Source organism: Bison bison, unplaced genomic scaffold, assembly GCF_000754665.1.
Source record: "Bison bison bison isolate TAMUID 2011002044 unplaced genomic scaffold, Bison_UMD1.0 scf7180017864353, whole genome shotgun sequence".
Lineage (NCBI taxonomy): Eukaryota > Metazoa > Chordata > Mammalia > Artiodactyla > Bovidae > Bison > Bison bison.
Window position 1 is genome coordinate 3324564 of NW_011494925.1, and position 8209 is coordinate 3332772.

At 47.9% G+C, this 8209-nt stretch overlaps 1 protein-coding gene across 1 annotated transcript in view; it reads left to right on the plus strand.

Annotated features, from left to right (window-relative positions):
• Nucleotides 1–6523: 6523 nt before the first annotated feature.
• Nucleotides 6524–8209, plus strand: part of CNDP1 (carnosine dipeptidase 1 (metallopeptidase M20 family)) — a 29501-nt gene continuing 27815 nt past the window's right edge. Inside the window, exon 1 of the mRNA XM_010855092.1 lies at nt 6524–6726. The gene's annotated coding sequence lies outside the window, so the exon portion shown is untranslated. The remainder of the gene's footprint in view (nt 6727–8209) is intronic.

Consider the following 8209-nt stretch of genomic DNA (forward strand, 5'->3'; position numbering starts at 1 on the left):
CTCCTTTGCTTTTCACTTCTCTTCTTTTCACAGCTATTTGTAAGGCCTCCCCAGACAGCCATTTTGCTTTTTTGCATTTCTTTTCCATGGGGATGGTCTTGATCCCTGTCTCCTGTACAATGTCACGAACCTCTGTCCATAGTTCCATCAGGCACTCCATCTATCAGATCTAGTCCCTTAAATCTATTTCTCACTTCCACTGTATAATCATAAGGGATTTGATTTAGGTCATACCTGAATGGTCTAGTGGTTTTCCCTACTTTCTTCAATTTCAGTCTGAATTTCGCAATAAGGAGTTCATGATCTGAGCCACAGTCAGAGCTCCTGGTCTTGTCTTTGTTGACTGTATAGGGCTTCTCCATCTTTGGCTGCAAAGAATATAATCAATCTGATTTCGGTGCTGACCATCTGGTGATGTCCATGTGTAGAGTCTTCTTTTGTGTTGTTGGAAGAGGGTGTTTTTTATGACCAGTGTATTTTCTTGGCAAAACTCTATTAGTCTTTGCCCTGCTTCAATCCGTATTCCAAGGCCAAATTTGCCTGTTACTCCAGGTGTTTCTTGACTTCCTACCTTTGTATTCCAGTCCCTTATAATGAAAAGGACATCTTTTTTGGGTGTTAGTTCTAAAAGGTCTTGTAGGTCTTCATAGAACTGTTCAACTTCAGCTTCTTCAGCATTACTGGTTGGGGCATAGACTTGGATTACCGTGATATTGAATGGTTTGCCTTGGAAACGAACAGAGATCATTCTGTCGTTTTTGAGATTGCATCCAAGTACTGCATTTCGGACTCTTTTGTTGACCATGATGGCTATTCCATTTCTTGTGAGGGATTCCTGCCCGCAGTAGTAGATATAATGGTCATCTGAGTTAAATTCACCTATTCTAGTCCATTTCAGTTCGCTGATTCCTAGAATGTCAACATTCACTCTTGCCATCTCCTGTTTGACCACTTCCAATTTGCCTTGATTCATGGACCTGACATTCCAGGTTCCTATGCAATATTGCTGTTTACAGCATCAGACCTTGCTTCTATCACCAGTCACATCCACAGCTGGGTATTGTTTTTGCCTTGGCTCCATCCCTTCATTCTTTCTGGAGTTATTTCTCCACTGATCTCCAGTAGCATATTGGGCACCTACTGACCTGGGGAGTTCCTCTTTCAGTTTCCTATCATTTTGCCTTTTCATACTGTTCATGGGGTTCTCAAGGCAAGAATACTGAAGTGGTTTACCATTCCCTTCTCCAGTGGACCACATTGTGTCAGAATTAACAGTAAAAGCGGAGCCTCCGGAGGAATGACTGCCCGCGCACCTCACTCCACGCAGCCCCGTGTCTGTGTGAAACTGGCTGCAGGGGAGGAGACACCACGGGGCGGGGGCGGGGGCATGGGCGGGGGTCCACCTGCCTGCCTCTGCCACCCTGTGGCCTCCCAGTGAACTCTGTCCCAAGAACACAGAGGAACCCAATATCTAGCATTAGAGGAAGGCCTCAGGGAACACGCCGGGTCATTCCGTTTTCAGAGAGGATTGTAGCATCAGCCTCCGAGGCTTTGGCGGGTGGGGGGTCAGGACGTTCTCCCCAACCCGCCTGCCTTTCCCTCCCACCATTCCACGTCAGAATGAGACCGTGTGCTGTTGGGTTCATGCTCACCATCAGGCCTCAGCTCCATTTAGCAGAACCTGTTAGCCCACATCATAAGCGGAGGGCCCCAAAGTGGACACATGTGTGCCGAGCTCCTTTGACCTGAGTTCCCTGAGATGGCCTCCCAGAAGAGGCCGGTTCAGTGCGCAAGTCGAAAAGGACAGTCGTCGAGCAGGAGCTGAAGATCCTCAGGACCACAGTTCTTGCCTGTAGCTGATTATAATAAATTTTTCAGAGAAGAATCAGGATAAAACAGTAACTCGCTGTGAATGACAGAAGACTTGCAACAGCCATGGTTACAAATATGGTAAGAGTTCATTTTTAAAAAATGACTCAGTGGACAAGGGAATTTGGTTATTTCTAAGGTATATGACTTTTAAAGATAAAAATTGGTGTTACGGTGGATTATATGGACAGTAAGAACATTGAGAAACTCCTAGGAATTTGTATGCAGTTTTTGGAACACATATATTAGTTACATATACCAATACAAACATAACCTAAAGAAAGTTAAAATCACCTTTATTTCACAATGCTTCTCATGTAATTTAACATATCAAATAAGTCTAATTAACTTTATATCACTATTTTTATAAGGAGAGAGACAAATCTTTGATATTTTCTGGGGACCTTCTGGGAAAAAGTTCCCAAAGTTGGTTCGAAGTCAAGAAGACTTCTTTTAAAACCTGACTTTGGGGACTTCCTTGGTGGTGGAAGTCCTTCCAGTGCAGGGGGTAAAGGTTCAATCCCCGGTTGGGGATCCCACATGCCTAGTGGCCAGAAAACCAGAACATAATTCAGCAGTAATACTGTAACAAATTCAATCAAGTGGTCCACATTATAAAAAAAAAAAAACAAACCTGACTTGGGGAAGTTCTCAAATAAGTTAACAGGTTTAAGATACTTTATTCAATGTGATGGCATGTAACTGTGAAATGATACTTAGTTATCTCTTAACCAAAGTTACAAAAGATTTCAAAGGCATGTACAGAAAGCTATAGTTATTAAAAGACCCAAGTTCTTTTAATATTGAGAAGACTCCGTTTTCTGAAGTAATCAAAGACCTGATTAAGACAGCATGAAGTATAGGAAATTATTTTGGTAAGTATAGAATCTTTGTTTTCTAGGCATATTATTCAACAGGTAAAGTAAATCTTTTGTGATAATCCAAGAAAACTTTGTCCTCTTAACACAGAATATTGAATTCTAGTTTTGCATAGCACACTGTTGATATTAAAGATGTTTTTTAAAAAATCTTTTAATTAATTTTAACCAGCTTGACCACACAATGTATTAATAAGATTTCCTCTTTCTCACTATCTGTTCTGTAAATTTTTAATACTTATTTTTTGTTCTTTATTCTCCTTAAAAAAGAATTGAAGCAACAATTAAATAATCTCTAAACAAGGACAAAATTATTCTCCTTTTCCCTTATCAAAAATGCATACTTATACCTTAAAGCTTTTTTTTTTAACCAAAAAAATCACATCTTGCTTTCCTTGCATACTTTGTATCCAGTTTTTTTTCTTTATCATTTTTATTTCTAGTAGTTTCATTTACATATAAGACTAGAATTCTTAACTCTTCGTAATTAATATCTTGTGAATGTTGGGAGGTAAGCAATTGTGAACTGTTCGTCACACACAGCTTTCTGTAGTAGATGAGCAAATTTACAAACATATCAAGCCATCATTTCTAGGGGCATATGCTCCCTCCTGGTGGTCTGTGGTAAGTGGCTTCAGTCGTGCCTGGACTCTTTGCGACCTCATGGACTGTAGTCAGCCAGGTTCCTCTGTCCATGGAATTCTCCAGACAAGAATACTGGAGTGGACTGCCATACCCTCCTCCAGGGGACCTTCCTGACCCAGGGATTGAACCCACATCTCTTGCATCTCCTGCATTGGTGGGTGGATTCTTCACCACTAATGCCACCTGGGGCGAAAAAGAAGGCTGGATGACCATCTTGGACAGGTGACATCATCTAGCAACCTTTTCAACTTTCATTATCTCAAAGCAGCTTACTCTAGAATGCTACAGATTATTAACCCTCTCCTCCTGCTGCTGCTGCTGCTGCTAAGTCGCTTCAGTTGTGTCCGACTCTGTGCAACCCCAGAGACGGCAGCCCCCCAGGCTCCCCCGTCCCTGGGATTCTCCAGGCAAGAACACTGGAGTGGGTTGCCATTTCCTTCTCCAGATTATTAACCCTCTCCTCCTAGCTCCCTCCTAGTGCAACTTGTTTTCAACGTGACAAAAGAACATATTTACTAACAGACTCAAATATCTTTAGTCTCTCTTTAATAAACCCAAAGTAGATAATTTAAACTTATGTTTAGAAATCTCTGTGTTTTATCTTATTGAGAAATGATCTCAATATTTACTGATTAACCATCATTTAACTGAATATAAGTTAAAGGTTTGTGTTACCCAAAAGATTTTTGAATCTATGTTTGAGCAGATGTATTTCATAAAACCTAATTCTTTCTTGAGTTGACTGGTGCTGGGAGCCAGGCTCCGGGGAATGTGATGGGAGAGAGAGGAGGTGGTGTGAGTCCAGCCTCGGTCTTCTCAGACACGGCGGGGCCCCCAACACAGGGCTCCTGCCTGAAGGGCCGAGTATCACCGTCCAGGTGACGGAGCCCAGATGCACTGTTAAACGTCTACTCTGAGTGTCTCGGGGCAAATGGAGAAATACTGGAGGAGGGGAATTGGAGCCTGAGGACATCCCCGCCCCAGCTCCGCTTTGGAGACCGTAGGTAACTCTACACACCAGGACTCGAGGGGCTTCTGTCCCCAGAAACCCCCCGCTGGCCCCATAACCCCCAAGTGTCTGCCTCTCAATGACTCTTTCAAGCAACTTTGACCCGCCCCCCACTCCATTCAGAAGCGCTCTGATTGGACAGCAGGGCCTCTCTGCACACGCACAGCGCTGAAAAGGACCACACTCAGCTTGCACATAAAGATGGGGGCGCTGTCCCCCACTGACCACCCAAAGACTGGGCTTCAGAGCACGCGGAGGGAATGGGGGCCTCGGGAAAGGAGAGGACAGTAGTAGGGGAGGCACAGATGGGCTCCCCATGGGCTGCAGGACGGGGAGGGAGAGAGACCTGGGCCAGGGCTGGGAACTGCTCCGGTGAGGGCGCCCTGAGTCCCGGTACTAACAGATTTCAGCTCTGCAGTTTCTCGGGTACCTAACGACACACCTGTACCAAGGGCCAAGGACCTCTGCAGCAGTGCTGTGCTGGGGCAGTCACACAAAGCCTAGCACCCCTGATCACCTTGACCTTGCAGTTACCAGTCCTGTCCTAATGATGAAAATGGGTTAGTCGCTCAGTTATGCCTGACTCTTTGTGACCCCATGGACTGGTACTGTAGCCCACCAGGCTCCTCTGTCCATGAGGTTGCCAGGCAAGAGTGGGTTCCCATGCCCTCCTCCGGGGAATCTTTCCAACTCAGGGATGGAACCCAGATCTCCTGCATTGCAGGTGGATTTTTTTTTATTATCTGAGCCACCAGGGAAGCCCATATAAAATAAAACCAGTTAGCAACCCTGAAAATGGAACCAGTCACTGCAGTAACTCAGCAGAGGATGTCAGTGCAGACCGGCCACCATCAAAGAGAATGAATGAGCTGGACAGTGGGACTGAGGCAGTCACCTGGCAAGTGTGGCAAAGGGATGACAGGATAGAAAACAGAAGAGCGAAGAAGACAGCTGGAGGGCAGATGAGATACGAGAGACTCCAGCTATAGTAGGAGTCCCTGAAAAAAGAGCCAAGAAAACCATGGGGAAGCAATGTGGGCATGTAGGGTAGGGGTCCCGAAGGAAAAGAATCCAACGCAGCTTTTTGACAGAAGAGAAGCCATTTTTGCCTGAGTCATTTTGGGATCTAAGCTTGGCCACCATGCTCTCAGTAATTCATGATCTTGTGGGAACAAATGATCATCATCAGGCAAGAGACATAACAACAGCAAAGATAAGGAATCAGTTGTAAAGACTCCCAGGTCTGTTTCAGTGGTAAAGATTAGCCCGAAGTGCTCCACCTCCAGACCAACTGGAATCTGAGGGATGATAATATTGACCTTTTCTGACTCTCATGGCTTCAATCATCTATCAACTACCTTGGTCCCAGTTCTCTGCTGAATTCTGCTGTTTCAGCCCCTTCATGAAGATGCACGTACCCTTAGCTTAAAAATCCCCAAGTATCTCTGTTCCGGGTGACACTACTTTGAGAAAGATCCCTTAAGTGTTCTCCTTATTTGTTGCAAGTGATAAACCCTTCCTCCTCCTGTTCTTTAACTGGTGTGTTATTTTTGACTTGATACCTACCAAGAGGTGAGCCCAGTGCTGGTGTCCCAGTCGCCTGCGTGCAGCATGAGGCATGGCCTCTGGGTCTGGGAATGAGGCTCAGCTTAGCTCTCCTGAATATTCACTGGAAGGACTGATGCTGAAGCTGAAACTCCAATACTTTGGCCACCTGATGTGAAGAACTGACTGATTGGAAAAGACCCTGATGCTGGGAAAGATTGAAGGCAGGAGGAGAAGGGGACGACAGAGGATGAGGTGGTTGGATGGCATCACCGACGCGATGGACATGGGTTTGAGCAAGCTGCAGGATACAGTGAAGGACAGGGAAGCCTGGCATGCTGCAGTCCATGGGGTCGCAAAGAGCCAGACGTGACTGAGCGATGGAATACCTACAGCAAGCTCTCCTCTGGGGTGAGGCTCACCCATCCGAGCCCACGAAAAGGAGGAGAAACTGGTGGTTCCTGGGGCTTCCTGGGGAGGCTGGCTCCTTGAAACTGCTCCTTGGCCCAGGGCCATGCCCAGGCTGCCCCCTGAAAGCCCCGCCCTCACCGGCTTTTTTGCACTGGCTCATCTCTGCAGGAGTCCTTGGCTCAGTTCAGAGCTTGCAGGGGAATGAACAGAATCCAGCAAAGCTGGCTTTTTTGGTTTGGAATTTTTATTTTTTAATCCTCTCATGATGAGATTAAACTAGGCTAATTTTTTCTATACCATAAAGTTCATCAAAGCTGACACAGGTAGAGCAATAGCTGTAAGACATCACGTGGGACCCGGAAAGCCTTGGTAAGTAGCATTCTGGGCATCCAGGTGGACCCTGGCACTAAAGTTGCTTAGGGGCAGAAAAGGGCTTGTCTGATGGGCCGTCGTGTGTACACGGAGGAGCCACTCTTGGCCCCCGGCTGTGTGGGGTGGGAGGCAAGAATGCTTTCATTTTCTATTCTTCATGCCGCTCAACCCAAGAAGCTAAGGACAGCCCAGCCTCCTCGTGAAATACCTGCTGTTTTCCTGGCAGGAGATAGAGAAGCGTCATTGGTTGAGGCAGCCCAGGGGCATTCCAAGGCCACTGTCTGCTAAGCACACAGCTCATCTAACTTTCTCCCCAGTTGTTGACTGGAGGCAGGCAAGAGCAGAGAGACCCCACAGGCCTGTGTCCATGGTGGGGTGAGGCTTTGAGGAAGTGCAGCTCGGTTGATGGGTGGAGGATGGTCACCGCAGAGGTGTGGCTGGTACTTCAAGAAGTCGGAAGTCCTTACGTTTAAATGGACGCAGCCCAGGGGCACCAGGAACTCCAGGTCCCATCTCAGAACACCCAGCTGGAGTTCCCAGGAGCCTCCAGAGCGGCCCAGGGCCGGCCCCACAGGGAGGAAGCTATGACCTGGGCATCTGGCTCCGCTCCCGGACCCCCGCCTGCACCTTCTCCTCTCCAGGGACTCCTTCCTGCCAAGGCCAGGCCAGGGGTGCCCTCTCTCAGGCCCAGGGTTTTGTGAGTGACTGGTTCAGGTCAAGCATGACTATGACACGAGGCTCAGGAGGAGAGATCCACCCAGGGTCCTAAAGGCAGGATGAGTGCCCAGAGCCGGCCTCCGCGGGCCTGCTGGCAAATGGAGAGGGGAGGCAAACGGAAATGGAAAAGGCAGACGACAGGAAAACACGCCCGGTGAGGGGTACGGCGGCGTTGCAGGGGCTGCGCGCAGGACCCAGTCTGGGGAACAAGCCAGTCCTCGGCGCCCCTCCCCTGCAGGTGCTTTGGGCGTCACCACCGAGGCGTTCCGTCCTCTCCCGTGGCTTCCTTTTCCTTTTCACATTTTCCTTTCACATTTCACTGGAGAGGAGCAACAAATAATTTTTTTGTAATGGAAATCGGATGAAAAATAAAAATAACAGTTAAGCAGTTCATTTAGATAGCTCAGCTGTAAAAGCTGGCGTCCTGCGCGTCCTCGCCGTCCCGCCGCGGCGGGTCCCCGCAGCCCCGGCTCCAGGCTCTGCCCGCCCCCCGTCGCGGGACCCGGAGCTGCCGGGACACTCGCTCCCGTCGGGCGAGCTGGGAGCGGAGGAGGCGAGGCCGCGGCTCAGCGGCGCCGTCTGCCGGGCCAAGCGCGCCGTCCGCCCGCGGAGAAGCGCAGCTCGCCGCGACACCCATTGGACCCTCTCCGCGGCTTCCTCTGTACACATTTCTCATACTCAGTAATGCATTTCTATTGTGGTATGGGTGCTTATATTTATGATTATTATCTTGATGACAACTGTATTGCAATATGACTCATTT